General features: G+C 38.9%; 1 pseudogene; it reads right to left on the minus strand.

Annotated features, from left to right (window-relative positions):
* Nucleotides 1–11,548: 11,548 nt before the first annotated feature.
* LOC101387191 (cilia- and flagella-associated protein 53 pseudogene) overlaps nt 11,549–24,153 on the minus strand; it is a 51,786-nt pseudogene continuing 39,181 nt past the window's right edge.

Here is a 24,153-nt window from a genome sequence, read left to right on the forward strand (position 1 = left end):
TAAAACCAAAAGTGACTTTTAAAATGGGAGCAAAACTAGGAGGGTTGATTTGAGGCAAGGATGTCTGCCTCACAATCCTTCAGAAGTCACACCATCCGGGCTGCTGCTTCCTCTATATGAAAACTAGTGATACTGATGGCCCGGCTCTGATTCCCTGCTTCCTTCTGGCACGATCAGCTTCTAAATGCCACCTCTTGATGAGACCTCAATCCGTCCTGGAATTTGGTTTATTTATTTCTCTAAAACCCAAGCTTCTGAAATGGAATTCCTATGAAGCAACTCATAAAGGCAAGGGCCTCTTTTCTTTAAAAACAGAAAACAAAAACAAAAACAGTCAGCTCTAAAAAATTTATTCTGTGGATTAGGATGTTTATGGCATTTTAATGCCATTCCTTAAATCTCTAAACCATATGAACTGCTGAGACTTGAACAGACAAATTATGCTTCTGGCCTTTTGAACCTTGACTGTTAGCCACTACGTTATTGCTTTGAATTTTCAAAAAGAAAGCCAAAATTTCCCTTTTACCCTTTCCACATCGATTTTTTTCCTATAAACATACTAACGTTCCGTGATATTGACATCATCTGGCTGATCTAGAGGAATAGACCCTACTCTTTAACTGTCCCATCCCCTAGCCAAGTGGGTGTTTAAACGTTCTCATACACATTTGTATTTCCTGGTCAGACATGCGAGTAAATCAAGTGGTAGCTACTTCGGGAGGAATTAGAAGGATGATTCCACTTCTTTTTGGATGAGCAAAAGGATTTATGAAAAGTAGAGGGAAAAAGATTCAGAAGTGACACTAGAAAAAGACAATAGTCTCTTTTTTCTGCCACAATCGTTTCCCCGTTGGTGACCCTGTAAGGGCTTGTGTTTGCTATGTAGGACTCTAAGGACTCTGCTGTAGTGGATAAAACATGCAGGCATGATCCTACAGGCCACACACTAGACATGATTAGTCTGAAAGTCCTGGACGCACAAAAATTTTGGACTGATTATTTTGCATTGCTTGCTTTTTATTGCTGGGAGAAACAACACTTACAGCTGAGTGAGGGGACAAGGAGGAGATTTGTGGGGAAATCTGTTGTGTTTTCCTTAAAGCCTGGGGATCCTTGATTGTTGAGCAGTCTAAAGAGACGTGAGATTCTAAGAACAAATGATTGACTCCAGCTGTGAAGAAGCTCGCAGGAAGAACCTGCCCTGATTAACCTCCTTTGGACATCTGAAGCGGCAAGAATCCTCTCTACTAATTGGAATAAATTGTTTCAAACAGTTACTCCCTTTAGAAAGTAACCATTTTTACTTGAAACTTATTTCTAAAGAATGTTGGACTGAAGAATTGGTATCTAATGATTAACATCCAGTAATTAACATCCCGAAGCCAGAAAGGGAGGAATCAAAGCTATATGAACAAGGATGTCAACCTACATCCTCCACGAACATCCCCAGTCCACTCTGGCCCTTTTCTCTCTTTAGATATTTGTAGTTCACTCATGCAATTTGGCACACAAGTATGTATGATCTTACACAGTGAATGACTACTTTATATCTTCCACTTTGACTCCCCAGCTGTGTATTTCTTTTTCTTTCTTTTTTTTTTTTTTTTGGTGTGGAAGATTAGCCCTGAGCTAACATCTGTTGCCAATTCTCCTCTTTTTGCTGAGGAAGATTGACCCTGGGCTAACATCTGTGCCCATCTTCCTCTACTTCATATGTGGGACGCCTGCCACAGCATGGCTTGATAAGGGGTGTGTAGGTTCTTGCCTGGGATCTGAACCTGTGAACCCCGGGCCGCTGAAGCGGAGCACATGAACTTAACCACTACACCACCGGGCCGGCCCCTAACTATGTATTTCTTAAAGGCAGAGAATGAGAACATGTGTTACGTTTCTAATGTCCCACACAAAGTTTCCTAGCTTAGTGCTGGGCACAGGACAGGTCCTCAGAAAGTCTTGTTTTGTTGATTAGTGATTGGCAAGTCACAAATGATCATCAAATGCATTGAAGAGCCGGACCCTTAAGCTTTGGTCGGTTTCTGCTTATTGACGATATTGACCACAGAAGCAAATTAGCATGGACATTTAGGAAGTTGTTGTCAGTTTTATTGCATTCCTAGCAAAGAAGTATAATCTGTTCGAAATGTTTAAACCTAACTTGTATATTAAATATGACTAATTTTTCCTTCCTTGTCAATGAGAAAAAAACATTTTTGTGCCTACTATATTCTCACTGCAATGTAACATAAATGTTAACACAGACTTTGGAGCATTCACCTCCCAGCTCTGCCACTTATTGGTTGTGACATTGAGGAATTATTTAAACCCAAGTCTCTCTATCTTTCTTTTTCCCTCTTGTTTTCAGACAGCACCCATAGAACTGTTGCAGGATAACTTGTTAGCTTGGAAGTTAAATCTCACACTCTGCACTGTTCCAGAGACTAACCCCATTGATATAATTCAAAACACATCCATAGATACGCACACATACATATCTAGACAAAGAATGGCAGATAGATAGATGGTAGATAGAGCAGTAGTTCTAACTACTCTCTTAAGAGGTTAGATTATGCTAAAGAGAAGACTCGCCCACAGTCCAAACCAGGGTGGGTTTAGGTGTGCAGGTTGTGTTACATTCTTGGGATTAAAACACCGATATTTATAAAAATGGGAGAAGCATAGAAAATGTTGGGGCAAGAAGGGGACTTGGGAGAGAGGAGAGCAGGATGATCAGAGTGGAGCACAGCACAGGTGGAGGAGGAAGAGCTGAGAGCTCTCACAGGTAGAGTAGACCAGAAAGAATTTTGAAAAAACAAATTACTAGGAAGTTATTACTTTGTTTGCCATAGGCTATGTCAGCATCTCTCTCCCTGTGTGTCAGCCTCATGTCTTTAATAAAAGCCAGATTGCTCACTGAGGCTTTCTGTGAAAGTTCTTCCCTTTGAGTATCAGAGGATAAGCCTTACTTTCTTATCTCTGAAATGGTGATAATAACGCAGTTAGAGTAAGCATCAAATGAGCTAATGCTTATATGCTGGCATATACAAGCAATTATTTTTTAAATCATTTTTAATACATTGTGAATTGATTTATTTATAACTTCATAACTGCTTATGATTTTGTAATTACTATTGATTAGAATGGCTTTTACATTGCAATAGAGTGAAATGGTTGAGAGTACAGACATTGGAGTCAGACATACCCAGGTTTAAATCCTGACTCTTCCCCTTTTTGTGTGAATTCAGGCAAATGACCTCTCTTTTCTTGTTTGCAGAATGGGGACTATAGCTATGTCATAGTGACATGGCGAAGTGGGGAGGGCTAATAAGACAACATTCTAAAGCTGTGTTACTCAGGGTTCCCAAAGGAAAAAGGTGACACACTCAAATGGGGAAATTTGAAGAGGGTTTAAGAAAGGGACAATTTACAAAGTTGTGAGTAGGCTGTAGGGGAAACAGCATCATGACTAGTACTGTGCCCTTAGGCTAGCAATAGAGTGCTACACTCCCCTCCCCACCCCACCCCTCTAAGCCTGGAAGGGATGAGTGGAGAGGGCGAGGACTGGAATCTGGAAGGACAATTGTGTGGAACAGAGGATAAGGGAGCCACCTGATGTGGTCCATACTGATCAGTATCTCTGGGCGCAGAGCAGGGGTGTGGGCAGGATGGAGAGCGGATATGAAGAGGCATGGAAAGTGTCCAGCATAGAAATGATTAGCAAAGTGCCTGGTACAGTAGCACTCAATAAATGATTGCATATGGTGTTTCTGATCTTGAAACTATAGGTTTTGTTTTCTGGATCCCAAGAATGAAGAATATTTGGTTTTACATGCCTAGCGGAATCAATGTGATTAAATTATTGATTCTTGCCAATGCACCAGGGTTCATTAGAGTTCTTTCTTTTGTACCCCATTCTTAGGAGGCAGGAGGAGTGTTTCCAGATCCCCTGATGAACTGTTTATCTCATTAGAGGAGTATAAACATGCTACATGATGAAGAACTTCACTGGCTGTGATAAATTACCCTGGCTTGTTCACTTTCCAGCCCAGCTACCTGAGCCAAGGTACTATACGTCTTTGAACCTCATGTATGAAAATGGTCTAAACATTGATGTACCCCAAGACTCAGTCTCCCACCTTTTGCTCTTCTCCGTCCAATCTCAATTGTTGAGTGATCTCATCTAGTCTCATGGATTTAAGTATCATTTATAAGGAGATGACACCAAGCCCAGACTCTACCCTGAACACCACACCATTTACCATCTCCATTTGGATGTTAAAAGGCTTCTTAAACTTAATTTGTCTCAAACTGCACTCTTAATTCTCTCTTCTCCACCTGCCTACCCCCAGTCACTGAAGAAAAATGGAAAGAAATTTCCATATTCCTACCCTATCTTTCCATCTCATCTAATGGACCTTCATCTTTCTAGATCCTTAGGTTTAAAGTTCACATTCTTCCTTGACTCCTCTCTTTCTCTCATACCTTATATCCCATCCATCAGCTAATCTCATCAGCTCTGTCTTCAAAATGCATTCACACTTCTCACTACCTCTACATCTGTAGCCCTGGGCTGAGCCACCATCATCTTTCAGAATAATTTGGATTAACGGTCTCTAACTGGTCTTCCTACTTCCACAGTTTTCTCCTCTACCGCACCATAGTCATTTACTCCACACACATGATATTTGTAAAAGTAAGTCATATCACACCACTTCTCTGCTCAAACTCTAAATGGCTTCTCAACTCACTCCAAGGAAAAGTCTAGGTCTTATCATGTCCTGTGAAGTCCCTGCATGATCTGTGTCCTCACTCACACTCTCGACTATCTGACTGCATCTCTTATTTCTCCACCCTTTAATTGTTCCATTCCAGCCACTTTGGGCTTCTTTGCTATTCCAAGAATAGGTTAAGGTTCTCCCATCACAGGCAGGTTGTTTGCATTTTCTGTCTCCTCTACCCGGTACTCTCTTCTCTCTCCGCAGTACCCCAACTAGTGCTACATTTCCATCAGGTTCTGCTCAAAGTCGCTTGCTCAGTGAAGCCTTACTTCACTGTGCATATGAAATAACACATTCACCTCACTCGTGGTTCTACTTCTCTGTTTAATTTTTCTCCATAGTACTGTCATCTCCCAATGTATATTTATACTCATTTCTTTGTTTGTGGTTAGTCTCCTTCCTCTAGAATACAAGCGCCAGGAGGTCGGGGACTATGTCCGTTACATTCATTGCTATATTCCCACAGGACAATGAGTGAATTAGCTCCGTCTCTTAGAGTTGTTAGAATAGTTACCAGTTGATGGTCCAGTGAGATGAAAAGTCCCGAAAAGGTCTTTTAACATAAAATGTATTTGATCTGGGATTCTGTGCTAGACTATTAAATACTTACTTATTTTAGGTTCTATTGCCAAAAAAAGTGCTAATAAATAATGTAATTTTAAGTTGCTTTTGGTATTAAAGGAAATATATGTTCATACTTAAATATGTCTTTCACATGTAAGTTTTAAGATACAAATATTAAGTCCCACAAGGATTTCAATGAAATGAGGTCACATTTGTGAAATTGGCTGTCATGAGGCCCAGAAAATGGAGGAATCTTAGCAGCTGTGTGTTTCCTTCCTGCCATCCTTCTGGAGGCAGAGGAACTTCTGTTGCTTCTGGACTTGGGGATGGAGTACGCATTTTATAAAACCTGTTACTCTATTCACACAGCTCTTCCAATTCCATTCAACAGAAGCCGCGTGGGCAATATGCAAAAGCAGGAACACTGCCACCAGGACATATGAGTGATTTCTGCAGACTGCCCAAGTGCTCTCCATTTTATCCTACATAAATAATTCCTAAGGGTATACCCTGCAAAGACAGAGGATCTTACCATGGCATAGTGCAGTGTTTCCCAAACTGTGCTCTAAAGGAATGCAAGCATCTACAAGGTATTAATTGGAGTTCCTCAAAGGAAGTAGTTTATGGTCAAATAAATTTGGAGAAGACTGAGTTAACTAAGACTATATAGATTCCAGATTACAAGTTTTCTTTTTGTTTTTTATATAATAATTTGTATTGTGAGTCTTCTGGAGAAAAGTCATACATGTAGGCTTTTCCAAACTTACCTCACCATAGAACCCATCTTTATAGACCTTCAAGTTCCACTGAACACACTTTGGAATACCCAGTATAGTTTAAAAAGATTTGGTTTCATTTTTATAGACTCTAAGTTGGTGGGAGAAATATTACTATCCCCATTTTACAGATAAGATGAACAAAGCTTTCTGCCTGATAACTGGCCTTCTTTATGGGTCGTAAAACAATGGTGAACAAACTAAAGTCTTTTGCCTAGAAGTGAAATTTTCCTTCCATGGCATTGTGTTGCCATCTGTATTAGTTTCCTGGGGTTCCTGTAACAAATCACTACAAATTGGGCTGCTTAAACAACAGCGATTTTTTCTCTCGTGGTTCTGAGGCTCTGAGGGACAATCTGCTCCGCTCCTCTTTCCTAGCTTCTGGTGGCTGCCAGCAATTCTTGGAGTTCCTTGGCTTGTGGCTGCATTGCTCCAACTTCTGCCTGTCTTCGCGTGAGTTTCTTCCCTCTGCGTGTGTGTCTGTGTCTCTCTCTTTATAAGGACACTGGTCATTGGATTTTCTAACTTATTCTCCTACAGAAAGGCTTGCGATTTGCAAGGTCAAAGCCCTCATTTTTCTAGGCCGGAATCTGATCTTTATTTTATGACCCAATACGGAGTCCTCTTCACACCTTTAGTCAGGGTACCTGCCTTGTTTGAACATTTGTCAGCTTATTTCTTTTTCCTTATTTAAATTTACCAGAATTCCATGCAGTGTTCTAGTCATAAGGCACCTGTTTGACACAAAGAGGCTGTGAAAATAATTTTCTAATGATTCTTAGGCTTTCCATGGCTTTTAGGTCCTGCCAGCCTTTTGGGACATTCTTGCTGAAGCTATTGGAAAGAAGTGTTCTCCCCTTTCAAGACTGCTCAACTGGTAAAGTTTAAGTATAGAGCTGCTGGCAGCTATCCTTGTCACTTCTGGGGAGAAGCCTCCTGAGTATTGAGCCAACATTAAGTAAGCAATGAAGAGAGGAAAGAGGAGGAGGTGGGGAAGGAGAAGGAGAAATGTAATACAGCTCATCCAACTGAGGCCCTGGATCCAGCCATTCCTGAACTTCCTTATTACAAAAGCCAAAAATTCCCTTTTCATTCAAGATAGATTGAGGTCGACTTCTGTCTTTTGCCTGACACTGTCCAGACAAATGCAGTATGGAGTTCCTTATATCCCTTTCTAATCTGCTAAAGGTGAGAGAGGTAGAGCTATGAGCAAGGGCTGGCCTTAGGTCAGGTTGTGTTAAGTACCTTATATGTTATGCCATTTAAACCTTATAACAATTTTATCAATTCGGTATTGCTAACATGTAAATACAGAATCAAAACATTAGGATAATAGTTTCCTTGAACTCGCAAAAATAAAAGTTAAAACTGAAATGAATATATATGCGTGTATATGTCTGTGCATGTATATATGTTCATATAGATACATATATATCTATGTATACACATACGTTTGCATATGTGTACATATATATTTGTTAGTGTGAAACAAACAAAATTGACCTATTAGTGGGAAAGAGACCAGCTCCCTGTTTAGAATCAGTGTGAGGCTTTCCAAGGTTGTCAACTCACTTGCACTGAGAAAGTCAACTCTCTATTGAAATCTTGAATTGCACATACAAATACTGAGAACTGTATTTTGATTACACCACGGACAAGCAGTCTGAGAAAAAGAGACAACAGAGATGTTCTAAATTACTGGAAATCAGGTGGAGGAAAGCATGTGGTAGTAGGACAGTAAGAACAAAGCATCCATTTCTACGTTTAGTACCTTGGAGGGAAATGTGTGAGGCTTTCAACGGAACTTCTGCATTCCATTTAATGCCCCCTGGCTGCATGAATTCCTCTGAGCTGGCCTTAACCGTTTAATGTCAAAATGAACTGGAGTGACCCTACTGTGGAAAATAATACAGGAGGTATATATCTCCAGTTTCTTACACTTACTACGACAACTTAATTATGTCACCACCATCCTAACACACACATCGCTTACCTAGAATCTTTTAGTAACTTGATATCATCCATAGGATAAAACCTCCAAACCTCCAAACCCCGGAGAACACGTTCTACCAAAGACCCCATCTGATCAGATCTGACTCTTGGCTTCCTGGCCAGCATGGGTTCCTTGCCTGTGGTTTACACTCCAGCTAAGCCAATTTGCTTCTTGTTACACTGACACATCATGCTATGCAGTTCTGTCCAGCCTTTGCACATGTGTCCCTGCCTGGACTCTTTTTCCCAGTTCTATTTGTCTAACAAACATCTCATTCATTTCTTAATCTCCTGCAGGTATCTCCTTGATGAGGTGCCTAAACCCAGAATTAATCACCTCGTTCCCTGTGCTACTTATACCTTTGCTTCTGTAACATGTAAATTTTTTTTTCTGTCTGAGATAGATAGTAAGGATAACACTTCCATCCGGTACCCATTTATATAAATGGGGGGATTTGCTTTCAGAAATAGTCAGTTATAGTGCATACAGCCATAGACTATGGGATCAAACTGCTTGGGTTTAAATCCTAACTCTACCTCATGTTACCTGTGTGATCTTGGGTATTTATCTTCTCCAAGCCTCAGTTTCCTCATCTATAAAATGGGAATAGTAATATTAACACTCCATGGGATTACTGTGAAGATTAATTGAGATAATCCATGCCAAGCGATTGTTGCAGGTATGTTCTCAACAAAAAATGTATTATTTTGTCTTTTAACTGAGGGAAGAAGGATGCTTATTGTCAGGAATTGGCCAAAGTTATACCCAGAGCATAAATTAGGCCATTTTCAGGTTGCTGAATGGCACCTGCTCTATTTTCCTCTCTTGCTTGTGCACAGCAGCTTCTTCTCAAAGCTGACTAGGGAACAGAACCACCTTCCTTGCCAGTCACTTTGTCATAGGATGTCAAAGTGTCTTGCTGTTTCCGGACTCTTCCAATGGCTCCAATCAGATGGTCAGTGTACAACACTGCTGATCTGGGGACACAGACAGCCCCAAATTCCATGCCAAGAATCTGACCCTGTCCAAGAATCTTCTTTGGGATGAATAAATGAAACATAGTTCTGGCAGGTTCCAGCACTCCTTCTATAATCTAAGGATCTCAAATATGGCCACCAGTCCCTCTTCTGCTTCCCAAGAAAAGACATGTCACTGGGCCACCACACAGTGGGGGCTCTGGAGGCAGCAGTGTCTCCTCCTTGCCCAGCCAGCCAAAAATGCTCATTTAAACCAGCCATATTGTTGTGGCTTCCTAACTAGTGTCGTTACCAGTGAATGTGATTCCATGTTCTGGATAAGTCCAGGGCATAGACCACTGTGAAAAAGTCCATGGCCAATCTTTCTGCTAGTAACGGCTGGTTAATCAGAAATACAGCAGGTGGGAATCACTTCTGCCTATAGGTTAGTGTGTGTCTCACAAGTTGCTTCTTTTACAAAATCAAATGCATTTATTTGGTTAGATGACCCAAAGCATACTTTCTTTAAATTGAGTCATTATATCTTTTTCCTCCAAAATGAAAGAGGCATTTAAGTTCTCTGGGTTTTTCTTCAGTGTCAGATGAAGGCAAATTTTAAAACTGATTAAGAAGAATTCCCCTTGGATTCATCCTTCTACCCTCCTCCAAGAGCAGCATTAAAGATGAACCAACATCATGCCGGATTGAGCAAGGTATCAGATTATACTTTAACAAAGTGAATGTGAACTTTGACCTTTAACCCTTAAATAGTGGTCACAGAGAGCAGTTTCATCTCATCTATTAGCATCTATAAAAAGAGTTTCAGTCATTTACTTTTAGAGAAAATAACCCACTCATTTCAGTGGAACAAGATGGCCAGCCAAGGTCAATGAAGCATTGCAAGTAAGTTTTCCAGCCCTTCGAGGAGGCGGCATGGGGGCTGACTTTTTTTTTTAATGGCATTAAACAAATAGTGTCTGAGTGCAATTTTAAATAAAAACCCCAGACGATAAACTCTTGGCAGAAGAACTTATCTTTTTTTAGTACAATTTTTTTCCCTGACATCTGTTCTTTTCACTTTCTGAAATAAACATTTCACTTTGCTAAAGCTGTGAGGTGTGGGGCTGGGAAGTTACTCATTCTCTTTCTCACTCACAGAAACAACTTCTTAAGGCTTAAGTGATATTCTTTTACCCACCTCTTTCAAATGAGGTAGATCGTTCCTAAACTTGAAAAACAATCAAAATTCAGGTATGAAAATCTCAGAGCCACCTGATGGAATCCTTGCTTGCTTTTCTCAGGAGGGAGAAATACATCACGTGCCCCATCTAGAGGCATGACTTGGAATTGTCCGCAAAGGTGATCTAAAGGGGATTCTGGGAGCAGAAGATACTTCCAGAATTTCAAATTTAAACCGAACACTGTGATAAGGAAAGTAGAGATAAGAAAGAATTAAAAGATAAAGTTTCTATTCTCAAATAACTTATAATGTATGAAAAAGAAGAAAAACTACTTAACAATTACAACAAAAATATAATAAATAGTTTTCCAAGGATTCTGAGAAGACGGTAAGCTAAGTATGGATGCTTGACCCTTTCTCCTCCCAAGGTCCCCACTGAGCCCTTGAAGAGTCAGTTTGTACAAGTTTGGGGCAGGAGGAAGGAGCGAAATGTTAGCCAACTGTAGAGTCAGGATGGGGAGGAGGTCCCACCTGCAAAGCAAAGACCAAGTGCTCCTCGGGACAGCATGGGAGCAGCCAAGTGATTTTCCTTGTAAGGCCCTGTGCCAGGGGAGCTGAAATGACCTCGACCTGAGAAGACACTAGCACATCTGGAGGAGGCTGAGGCAAAATCTAAGATACCCCAGATGCTTGAGGAGGTCAGCCAACTAACTGTCCAGGCCTGTCTCCTCAGAGGCCTTAAGAGGGGCTGCCATGATCTACAGTTGTCCAGAAGAGGCCTGACTTGTTGAGCCAAACTGTTCCTCTCAGATGCTAACTTTCTTTGCCTTGAGATCTGGGAGAAGCCCAGGAATCTGGTGGCTTCTCTCCCTGCCCATGAATTCCAGGACCACAGCTGGTTGGCCTATTGTCACCAACCTCCTAGGATAGTGAAGTATATTTTCTTTCTCTGTCTGCCAACTTATAATTCTCCAGGAGATGGATCTGCCTGTTCTAAGAGATGTCCCTCCTAATAATAATAATATGCTGGACTGCTTGTGTGTCTGCAAGAGGGGGGTGATAAAATTGAAGAGGCTATGTATAATACTGTATATTTTTTTAAGGAACATATATGTATATTGTAGTCAAACATATTAAAAGACTGAGAAAAAAATGTATTGAGGTTTATGAAACTATGCTGGAAGCTTATTAGGACATGATCTCCATGTACGAGGCACGTTTCTGGATGACACCTGCTGGGTGGTCCAGATCTCCTGGACCATTTTCTGGCATATCTAGTTTGTTGCTATCTCTGCTTCAAACCCTCAGTGCTCTCCTTCCTTCTCTGCTTCCCAGGCCCGCTGCTGGTAGCATATTTGCATCGCAATTGTCTCCTGTACTCCTGGGCTAAAGGCAGCATCTTACAAAATTCTCTTCTTCACTGTCAAGTTCTTTAAGACCTTCATGTATGCGATCCTGTTTCGTGGCACGTTCTTCTTGTTCTTTTGGTTTCCTTTGCAATCTTTCTTGAACTGGAACTTTTCTTCTATACTTGACCTCATTCATGAGAGTTGTTTCCTTGCCTCCTTGTCGAGTCTCCTCTCCTTTTCTCTCTCAGCCAGCTTCTTTTCCTTCTCTTCCTCTATCATGTTGTCCAATTCTTTCCCCTGAGCTTTCTCTTCCTCGTGTTGCTGTGTCACATGCTTATGAAATATCTTCTATTTTCTTCCCACTTCTTCTCTTTTTTGCTCCTTCTTTTATCAGGCTCATCCTATAAGCCTTGAAAGGCTCTTTGCACGAGCTTCGTGTTCAAGTCTTGCTCTGTTCTGAATTCCTGCTGAATATGTGCCTCCTTCTCTTGGAGGGCCTTTTGCAAAAAGGTTCTAATTTCTTGCTCTGTCTTCTGTTTCTTATTTATTTGTTTATTATTTAAAGCTTCAGTTCATGATTGTGTATCCTAGTTGTTAGTTTTTAGTTCTCCATGTGAGTCACCGCCATGGTATGACAACTGACAGATGGGTGGTGTGGTTCCACAACTGGGAAACGAACCCGGGCCGTGATGGTGAGAGTGCTGAATCTTAACCACTAGACCACCAGGGCTGGCTCTGTCTTCTGTTTCTTTAGCTTATCCTGTTCATTCTCAAGTCTAACCTTGTATTGTGGTTTGCCACAAGGTGAGCCTCCTCTTTCCTCAGCCATTGCACCATCTGCCTTTGAGCTTTGATGCTGGTGAGCTAGACATCCAAACCCAGGTGTGTGTTCTCCACCAGCGCTTTCTGTCTCCTTGCCTCTCGGGCTTCTCGCTTCTCCTTGGCTGATCAACCTTCCTCCCAAAGTTCGGAGAATGTCTCCTGTTTCACCAGTTTCTGCCTCTTCAGTTACTCTCTAAATTCTCTCTGTGCCTTCTATTCCTCACACACCTTCTGATGAATTCAAAGCAACTCAACGTGGAGCTTCTCACAGCACTCCTTGAATTGTTGTGTAGCTTTTCAGCCACAACGTTTTGTCTCTATTTTTCTTTCTTCTCTTTTAATAATCTGGTTTTCTCTCTCGTTCTATCTTTTTTCTCCTTAACTATTTTTTTCTTTTGACTGCATTTCAGTAAAATAGTCATTTTCTTCTGATGCTAAAGCTTCACATAGCTTATTTCATCTTTATTGGTGTTGATGGGCTGCTGTATGTTTAATAAGTATTGGTAGATTGAAAGAGAGCCATCCATCTAAACAATTAGGACAGGTAGCGTTCATCAATCTGGATTCTGGATTCTGGCAGAAATGGAGAAAACTAAAAATAAGGAAAAAAAAGGATAAATTTAAACAAAAATAAGTATAATTAAAACAATGAAGATTGTGAAAAACAGCTTAGACACTGTTGAATACTGAGTTAGCAGTGAACCGGAATGCTAGCTTAAGGAATTATACTAGAATACAGAAGAAAAAGAAAAGAAATGGAAATTAAGAATAAAGAGAGACATGCAAGATCAACTCATAAAGTGAATTATTCCAAATAATTAGACTTCAGAAGGCGAGAAAGAAAAAGAGAAATAAAAAAGATCAAAGAATTAATGAAAGAAATCTCCATGAGTTGGATGAAGACTTGAGTTTTTAGATGATAAAGACCATCTGAGTACTGGAAGAATTTAATGAAAAAAGAAACAATCCTGGCCACACCCAAAGGTAATTAACTAACCTGTAGGTTTAAGAGTAATCCTTATTAAGCATCCAGACAGAGAAACTGGGTTACAAAGAAAGATTGATAACATTATTAGTCTTATCTATAACACAGTAAGATAGAAGACAGTGAAACAACATTGTGTACTTTTGAGTGAAAAGTGCTGTGATCATAGAATCTTGTTCTCAAGATATTATTTATGAATTGAGGTGTGTGTGTGGCATTTTTAGACATACAGGGAGTTAATAAGTAAACTATCCATATACCCTCTTTGGAAATAAAGATTTCAACAAAAATTGAATAAGAGTATTGATTGTAAGTTCACAAGGGATAAAATACACCAGGGAGAAAGATGAGTGATGAATCATGTGTGTGTAATTGATATGTAAAATTACCAAAAATCTATAGGGCACATAGGAAAACACTCTTACCTCTAAATGAAATCTAGGACAGCTCCCATATTGGTTATTCTCAGATGATAACAATATTCTCTAGTCACTTTTATTTTTTACCAGAATAGTTTCATTCAGTAATTAAAACGTCAATCCCATGTAAGAGTCAAACTTCTGAATTCTATTCTAAGTTAAAACTTCTTTCCGTCCCCTGCTTGGAATTATCTGACAAAGACTTTAAAGCACCTATGATAAAAATGCTTAAATGAGCAATTGTGAACACTCTTGAAACAAATATTAAAATAGAGAGTAACAGGAAAGAAATAGAAAGCATAAAGAAGAACCAAATGAAAATTTTAGAACTGTAAAATATAGTATCCAAAATTAAAAAGAAAAGCTCACTGAATAGACTCAATAGTAGAATAGAGATGATAGAAGAAAAAGTCAATAAATTTGAATATAGATAAATAGAAATTATCCAATCTGAACAATAGAGAGAAAAAAGTTTGAAAAAAAAAAAGAACAGCACCTCAGGGACCATTTGTGCTACACAAAAGGTCTAATATTCATGTTATTGGAGTCTCAGAAGGTAAAGAGAAAGAGTATGGTGCTGAAAAAAAAATTTGAAAAAATAATGACTAAAAACTTCCCGAATATGATAAAAAATATAAACCCACAAATTTAAGAAGCTAAGTAAAACCCAAACAAAATAAACACAAATAAATCAAACTCCAAACACATAATAATCAAACTGCTGAAAACTAAAGACAAAGAAAAAACTTGCAAGTAGCCCGAAAAAGAATAGCACATTACCTATAGGGGAAAAATGATTCAAATGACTGTGGATTTCTCATCAGGAACTGTGGAGGCCAAAAGTAAGTAGCACAACATTTTAAAAGTGCTCAAAGAAAATAGCTAGCAATCTAGAATTCTATGTTCAGTGAAAATATCCATCAGGAATGAAGGGAAAAATCAATGAAATAGAAAATAGGTAAATAATAGAGAAAATTAATAAACCCAAAGATGACTCTTTAAACAGAATAAAATTTAGAAACTTTGAGCTAGAGAAGGAGAAGATGCAAATTACCAATATGAGTAATAAAAAAAGGACACATCACTATAGGTCCTATCAACATTAAAACGATAAGGGAATGTTTTCAAAAACTTTATGCCAGTAAATTCAACAAATTCTTACACAGGAAACTCCAGAACCAGACGGCTTCACTTGTAAATTCAATCAAACATTTATGGAAGGAAATTATAAAAGTACACAGAAGCTCTTCCAGAAAATTTAAGACTATTTCCCAACTCATTTTATGAGTTAATGTATTTCTAAAAAAGGAAACTCCAGAGTAATATCCCTCATGAACAGAGAGTCAAAAGCACTTAACAAAATTTTAACAAATTGAATCCAGTGGGAGGGAAAAAATAATATGCATCATGACTAAGTGAAGCTCATGACAGCAACACAATGTGGTGTAACAATTGAATTGAATCTGTGTAATTCCCTATACTGACTTACTAAAAATTCAAAAACTATATGATCAATAGATGTAGAAAAAGCATTAAGCAAAATTCAACTTACCTTATGATAAAAATTCTCAATGTGGCCGGCCTCGTGGTGTAAGCAGTTAAGTGCACATGCTCCACTGTGGCGGCCCGGGGTTCGCTGGTTCGGGTGCCGGGAGCGCACCAATGCACCGCTTGGTAAGCCATGCTGTGGCGGCATCTCATATAAAGTGGAAGAAGATGGGCATGGATGTTTGCCCAGGGCCAGTCTTCCTCAGCAAAAAAGAGGAGGATTGGCATCAGATGTTAGCTCAGGGCTGGTCTTCCTCACACACACAAAAAAAATAATAATTCTCAACAAACTAGGAATAGAATGGAATGTCATCAAATTGTTACAAGTTTATCTACAAAAATCGTATAGTTAACATACTTAGTAGTGAATGGTTCAATACCTTTCACCTAAGATTGAGGCAAGAATGTCTGTCTCACCATTTCTATTCCGTGTTGTACTGGAGTTGCTAACCAGAACAATAAGGCAAGAAAACAAAATGAAAGCCATACAATTGGAAAGAAAGAAATAAGACTGTTTGCAGAAAACATGACCATGTACATAGAAAATTCTAAGGAGTCTACAAAAACCTACTAGAACTAAATTTTTTCAGCAATGTTGCAGGTTATAAGACAAATACGCAAAAATTAGTTGTAGTTCTATATATTACAAATAAACAATTGAAAATAGAAATAAAAAAATACCATTCACCACAACATAAAAAAATAAGGGATACTAGGAAATAAATTTAACAAAAAATGTACCAGATGTGGACAAAAAAGCTACAAAATATTGCTGACAGAAATGAAAGAAAACCTAAATAAATATATAGAAATATCATTTAAAGAATCAGAAAACAGAATATTGTTATGCTTTCAGTTCTCCTCAAATTGATTTCTTTCACCACAAAGGTTTCTTAGGAAACAAAAGAAAAAAACCATAAATTGGACTTCACCAAAACTAAAAAACTTTGCTCATCGAAAGAAACTATTAGGAAAATGAAAGGGCAAGATTGGAAGGAAACTTTTGCAAAGCACATGTCTGGTAAAGAACTTGTATTCAACAACTCAATAGAAAGAAGATAACTGAAATTATAAAATAAGCAAAAGATATATGGATGGCAAGGAAGATATATAAATAGCAAATATGCAAAGGAAAAAATGTTCAACATCGTTAGTTGTTAGAATAGCTAAAATCAATGAAATTGAATACATCAGGTATTTGCAAGGATGTAGGATAGCTGGCACTCATCCTTGTTGGTTGGAGATTCAATGATACAACCACTTGGCAGTTCTTTTATGTTTAAACATCCACCTACTAGACAACCTAGCAACTCTCTATCTAGCTATTAATCCAAGGGAAATGAAAACATATGTCTGCACAAAGTCTTGTATGCAAATTTTCACAGCAGCTTTAGTCATAGTAGCCAAAACCTAGAAACAGTTCAAGTATCTCTGAAATACTAATATCCAATAAAAAGGGATGAACTATTGCTATACAAAAAACATGAATGGATCTCAAAATCATTACACTAAGTGACAGAATCTAGACACAGAAGACAACATATGGTATGATTCCATTCATATAAAATTCTAGAAACATAATGCTATAGTGACATATAATAGATCAGTGATTGCTAGGGCTTGGGGATCCCTAGGGGTTGGGGGTAGGAACAAGAGACATATGAAAAAGGGCATAGGACATACTAGGGTGATGGAAATTTTCTTTATCTTAACTGTGGTTATGGTCATTCAACTTTTGTTACAGCTCATCAAACCGAACCATTAAAACTGATGAATTTTACAGTATGTAAATTATCCTTCAAAAAATATAGTTAATTTAAAAATAGCTTATAAAAATCTGTCATTTAGTAATACTCGTAAGCTTACTGTATGTGGGACTCACTGCTGCCTCTTGGGATTATTGTTACACAATAATCACATCTGTAACAATCTTGTTACTAGCTAATAATTGTTAAGTGTTTACTACATGGCAGGCACTGGTTTAGCAATTTTACAGTTTTTGCTAATTTAATCTTCCTAACAACCTTCCTAACAATGAAGGAAATATTATCTCCATTTGACAGAAAAAGAAGCTGATCACAAAAATATGAATTAACAGCTAGTAAGTGGCAAATTCACATTTTGAAATAGGCAGTTTGACATTAGAGACCAGATTTTTAACTACTACCACCACACACTGAGAGGCAAATACAGGAAATATTACATGTCAATACAATGCAACATGCTTAGTCCAAATGAAAGATATATGCAAATAGTAAGTTCTATAAATTCAGAGAGGGTGAGACTTCGCTTGGGAAGCCTTCCTTGGAAAAGATAATTTTCCTTCTGAGTCTCAAAGGTTCAGAAAGATTTGAATTGTTGAGTGGCATCAGAAAATGTGATTTTCTGAAAGTCACCTGACATGACACTTTACTTTTCCATAAAGCCAGTTGTTTCCTTCTTGGGCTCACTGGGATAGTCTCAGTAGTAAGGGTGAATGCTCACATAAGCAAACGTCATGCCAATCTGTTAATTGTAATTTTGTGTTCTTTTAAATCAAAAATAATTCTTACACGAAACTCTAACATCTGCTATTAGATTAGATGTTAAAAGCTGTATTTCGAGAGAATTTTGTAAATTGAAGCCAAAGTTTTCACACTTGGGGAAAAAAAAATGGCTTCAAATGTTGTGCTTAATCATTCCAGTAGATGGCAATACAATCATTGTTAAAAAATTGTTTCACCAACTTAAAAAAGAAGACAAATAAAAACAACTTGTTCTGTTTTATTTTTTGTTTTGTTTTTGCTTCTTTTTTTTTTTGGTCCTTTTATGTGGTGAGTCCTTTTAAGTTGCTAAAACAATGCATTCTACACAAGATTTTTTTAAGGTTATAAAGCCTTGTAACACCCTAATTATGAAGGACCTTAAATGCTAAACTAGACACTGATCTTTATTCTGTAGAAAATGGAGAAAGAGTAGATCTTCTGAGTCAGGAGTGACAGGGTTGGAATTGTACATTAGGAAGATAACCGACAGGGAAAGGAAGAGAGGAAGGATATGGAAGGACTGGATAAATGTCTGCTAGAATGGTCTAGAACAGAGGTAATGGGAACTTGATCTTGAGCATGGCAGTAAAAACTATGGCTTAGATGAAGAAATAAGTGTAGACGTAGAAGTGAGAGAACTGAACAATTGGTTGGATGTTAGAAGTTCCAAAGAAGGAAGACCCAATGGTAACTCTTGTGTGTTAATCCAGATTTTGGAGGAAGCTAACTAGGAGAAGGAACTGGTTTGGACAAAAGAGAGTTTTTTGAAGTGCCATGGTGCATCTGTACGCTGATTTAACTTAGCAGAATGACAAGTGGGTCTGCTTTTTAAATAAGTACATTTTAAGAGATAGATGCAGAAATGGCGGGTATTGGTAGCCACAGGAGTGGATGAGGCAGTCTGAGAGAGAAAAAGGCAGAAGTCCTAGGAACTTTCTGGAAAATGCTTGCATTTAGGAGAAACCAATGATATGATTAAGTTTAGTGGGATTTTCAGGTGAGTGTGCAGTCTTAGGAGCCTATGAGCAAGGATGAATGGAACAAGAGTCAGAGATATTTCAAAAAGTTTGAGGAGATCATTTGAAAAGAGGCCGTTGGACTTTGGGAAACGGTTAAACAAATTTGTGGAGGCAGAAATATTATTATGAGAAAGGAGTAGAGAGAATATGAAAAACTATTTTTGAGAAGTTTACCAGGAAAGGGAAGGGAAGAAATGGTACCATAGGTTGACTGGACAGCAGGAACAAGGAGAAATCTTTATGCAACAGACAGACTTCAGCATGTTTCTGTCTGCTGTGAAGGAGACATTTGAAATTATACTAAAGTTGTTTTCCTTTTTTCTTGAAGACATCTAGATAATTTAATGAAACTGCATAACTTTATTTTACTAGAAATTTGTGGATGTAAGAAAAAATTGGAATATGATTAAAAAGTGAATGTTGCAACATGTTTCTCATTATTTATTATTTATCCAGTGTCTGCTTGGCTCCTCTCTGTTGCTGATGTCTGAAGCTTTGGGACCATCAGAGTTAGTCATGCTAATCAAGTCTTCTCCCAGTGTCCAAGATCTTCTGCCATTGTGGCAAATGATAGCTCTGAGGAGGCTGCTTAGTGTCAACCAAGCATTTAGAATCATAGAAAGCTCTAAAGCCTGTAACTCTGCTGTGATATGTGAGCATGTTTTCTTGTCGAGGTTTTTCATTCTATCCTTTCTGGTTTTTTCCTAAAGGAAAAGAAAAATCAGTTGGCAATGCTTTATCTTGCTGGCAGAATTGCTGAGGTGTAGAATTTGCTTCTTGCCACTAGAACTTTGGTGTTGTAGTGTCAGTTTTGTGTAAAGGAATCTGCCGAGGCTGCCAGTTGAATCTGTCTGAGGAAAAAAATAACATAACTTTGAGTCGCAAACAACCAAGTCTGCCATCAAACATGATAAACATGCTGGTTTCATTAAAAACTAATAGCAAGATAGAATTTTCAAACACAGAGGCAATGGAAAGTGGAATAAAGAAAGGAAGAAGAAAGGGGTGGTGAGAATCCTCCAGGAACTCCTTATCTGTTTTTTACAGCACGGTTTGTTTGTAAATTCCTAAACGTCTGTCGACACTTTTAATTCTTTGAAATCTGGTACCATTTCTGTCAACAGTCCCATCAAGTGTAAGATAAAATTATTCCCTACTGCTAGGTGTCCCATCCAACATGTTGACGTGTTCAGAGGGCTGTAAAAGCCGTGGCCTGGTAGATGATGGGTTCCCCAGGGAGAGCCGAACAACACAGATTTTCACGCACACTGAACCTAAACACAGAGAAAGTGAAGAAATAGACTTTTTCTTAGATCTGTAACAATCAGGAATGCAGTATTAACTTTGAGTTTCATAAACTGGAATTTATTTTTAATGAGGAGGGCATGACACTCATTTGCTCCTTTTTATATTTTTGCAGAATCAATTGACTAGGTGGTAAACACATTATACATCTGTTATCCTGACCATTGCTTTGGAAAGAGTGGGAATCCAAATTCACAGGGAAAACAGATGTGCAGAATAAATCCTTCTTCTTTCAATAAAGCTTGTTTGCTTCATAGTTCCCATAGGTTGGATTTGAAGATCCTTAAGGATAAACTTGTTCCTATTTTTTTTAACCCCTAAAGTTTGTCATACAATGTATTTAATATATACTATCTGTTTTACACTTTTAAATTTTGGCAGTCATTTTTGGTTTCCCAGTTAACAGCGGTTTCCCACTTCTGTGCCAACAAAATTCCGATTCCATTCACCTATCTGGTGGTGATGGGCTCTAGGAAAGGAGGGGAGGTCCTCCCAGCCCAAGAGATGAATGGTGATTGGTTTAAACCAATTTGAGAAATCCTATCTTCTCACTTATGATTAGTTTGGAGTGGGGCATAAGCCAGTTCTGACCAATGAGATCTGAGGAGATGTCTTTTGGGACTTATGGGAGATTTTTCTCTTCCTGATACCACGAGGGAGACACAGGAGAAGCAGCCCTTCCCCCTTTCCTATTTTCAGTACGGTTATGTGAGGATGTGATGTTTATAGCTGTGGCAAACTCAAGGAGAATCCAAGAGATGTGAAGAAAGTTGAAACAGAACACTGATGTTACTTGCTGAATTCACCAATGCTGGCAGTTACTTCTGCGCTTCTGGTCTTGAGAGGTAATAATTGCCTTCATAATTTTAGCCACATTTAGTTGGATATTTTGTACCTTGTAGCCAAAAACATTCTATCTGAGGCAGCAATTTGAAAAGACCTCTCACATTATCTCATTTAATTCTGCTAAGTCTTGTGAGGCTCATGTTACCTGGAGTCCACAGAAGACACCGAGACTCAGAATGTTTAACTGAGGTGCGGAACATCACAAAACTAGTAGGTAGCAGACCTAACACTGAAATCACAACTTTGGATGACCACTCACATGCTCTTTGTAACACACTTTATTGTCGCACTTGTGCAGGGTAAGAACCGGTATAGGTATGCTGAAATGAGTATGCCGCCATATTGGGGGAATTTCCTCTATTCTTCAGGCAGTTTCTCATGAACTTTCATGTTTGCTAAAGCCTGGACTCTTCCTAACACCCTGGGGGAGCCTGTTGTTAGGGTGCCCAGACATAAAGATTTGGAAGGAAATCCTTTTTCACATTCTTCCTGTCTTATTTCTACCTTCCACTGATTTGTATTGAAAACTCAGTCTGCTCTTATTTCTAAGGAAGTGCCCCTGTTCAGAGAACCTCACTGTGATCTGAGAGGTTAGATAGAGTACAGCCTCACAGGAGAACTCCTGCCCTTCTCTCTCTGATCTTCTATCTTAGCTGGGCATGGAAAGTGTGATTTCCATTTCCATTACCATTTCCATTTCCACAGGAGGAATTTAGCTTCTCTACTTCATACTGGCTCGACTTAGACCTAGTGAGCCTTCTTGGATCCTGCTAGGCCCATTTCCTTGCTCTTTAAACTTCACCAATGCCTAGCACCAAAGCCCTGCCACCAGCACCTTGCAAACTATTTCTGGGATCAGGTATGATTGATATCACTCTGTCTTAACTGAAGCCTGAGGCAAAAACTTGCAGATAATACTTTATTGGGAGTGTAGTCCCAGGAAAGTGGGTCCGTTACAAAGTTGGCCATAGCTTTGTAATACACACAACTGGTTGCTCATTTTGCAAAACATGTTTAGAAAAGTTGCATAGACCTACTGTGCACCAGAACTGTCCCTAGAGGAAGAAGAAGGGTGAGCAATTTATCTGCTGGCTTTCCCGCATCTGTGTTGCATTGGTCCAGGTTCACCTCCTATGGGAATGAATCCCTTGCATTTCCAGGTTGCATTTCCAGGTTGCATTACACAGCCTCTCCAGAGCCTCCACAAATCCAATAAGGTCAGCTTAGGTTTAACTTTCTCTTCCTGACAATTGGTGTCACACATGGGGTCTGTGGTGTTGGCTCTGCTGGCATTTGGTGCCTGTCTCTGACGCCACTCTTACTGGCCAGGAATCAAAGCAAGTAACCAAGTGTGGGCATGGGGGTCTGGCAAGCCAGAGTCATTGGCTCTGAATGATGCAGAAACTGGTTCCAAACCCAGTCAGTGTTACAAACAAGCTGGAAAACAGGTTTCTTTCTTTTTCTTCAGTTTTCCTCATTTTGAAAGGGTTGGGTTTCTTCCAGGGGTTGGTATCTTCATTCCTGCTTCACCAGTGCTTAGCTGTTCCTCCAGTGCCATGGGCAGATGGGCCAGTGTTTATTTTCATGGGTGAACAAAGTCAGTAATTCCTATCCACCCCAAGAATACACAAATTATGAAATATTATTTTGTATCTTCACTGTATGGAACATTCTTTAACTGCAGGAGAATATATTTTTAGAATTTGAGATCTTCTTGATATCAACTGACTTTTGTTACCGTAATCATTACACTTTATCGGAACAAGAGGTAAATCTGAAACTTGTTTTGTCTTGTACAGTGTGTTTTGTTGGGTAGGCTGAAATTTTGATTTTCTCCATTGCTTTCATAAAACACACATAAACAGATGAGTTTAAATGATATAAACCCAACAGGGACAGAAAGCACTAGATTAGTTCAAGGGGAAGGAGATGAGGTAGAGGGAGATGCAATTCACATGATCAAAAATATAGCTGTTTTAGTTTGGGGGCAGATTTTTGAATTATATTTTTTCTTCTTCTCTAAATTTTCCTACATTTGTAGAAACTTTTAACAAAGGATTTGCCTTTCTTCAATGGTAAGCTGACCTCCCCCAGTGGAATTTCTTCTCTTAAAAATCTCTCAGCAATGTATTTGGAAACTTATATCTGTAAGGGCAGATTTGGAGACATGAGGCTGATTTAACTCCAAATGTTAGCAGCAATACTCGAGCTGCATTCCTGTTAGCGCTTGTCACCAACAAATACAATTTAACCAATGATTCCTGGTGAAGAGCATCACGTGTGCCACAGGAAGCTCAGAAATCCCACTCTCCATGGTGAGGATAAGGTCTCGGGCTTATTGAGCCACATTCTATTTCAACTGCCTATTGCAATGTGTTGACCAGCCCTGCATCTCATGACATGTTTACGATGGAACTGGAGCGTTTCAGCTGCCTCCATAACCACAGCCCTGGAGTGATTTATGATTTCGGTGAAGTGCTCTGAGTTTTGGTCAACACTGTTAAAATAAAATAGCTTTTGAAGAAGAGTCACCGCTAGAGAAAAAAGTCAACTGCAGATGATCTAATTGGTCTGATAATTCCAAAATGAAAGAGCATGTTGTCTGGATTTAGACACAGTTAAGTTTTATTCCTTGTCTTCATCGTTTATTAACTCTATGTACTAGAGTGTGTTTTAAAATTTTTCTGAACCTCAATTTTCTTCTCTACAAAATGGGAATACTAATACTAACCTCAAAGGACTATTGTGAAGGTGAAATGACAAACTGTATGGAACTATCAGGCTCACTGGCTGACTCGTAGAAATTATTCAGTAAGAGTCCTGCCTCTCTGCTTCCTTTTCCTCCTCTGCTCAATCCACCCTCCCTGTCTTGTAGGCCCTGTTTGTTGGCTTATACAACAGTCATCCTGGATCTCCTATCTGTATGCCTTCTGCTATCCATGCTAGCAAAGCTATATTTTTCTTTTCCCAGCCTCCTTTGCATCTAGTGATGGAAGACACACTTCTGGCCAAGAGGACATAAAAAGACATCTCCTGAGAATTTTCAAGGGAAGTTTTGGTTTACTGATAATCAGAGAGCAGCAGTTGGAAA

This window comes from Ceratotherium simum, chromosome 18 (genome assembly GCF_057802395.1).
Source record: "Ceratotherium simum simum isolate JZ-2026a chromosome 18, ASM5780239v1, whole genome shotgun sequence".
Classification (NCBI taxonomy): domain Eukaryota; kingdom Metazoa; phylum Chordata; class Mammalia; order Perissodactyla; family Rhinocerotidae; genus Ceratotherium; species Ceratotherium simum.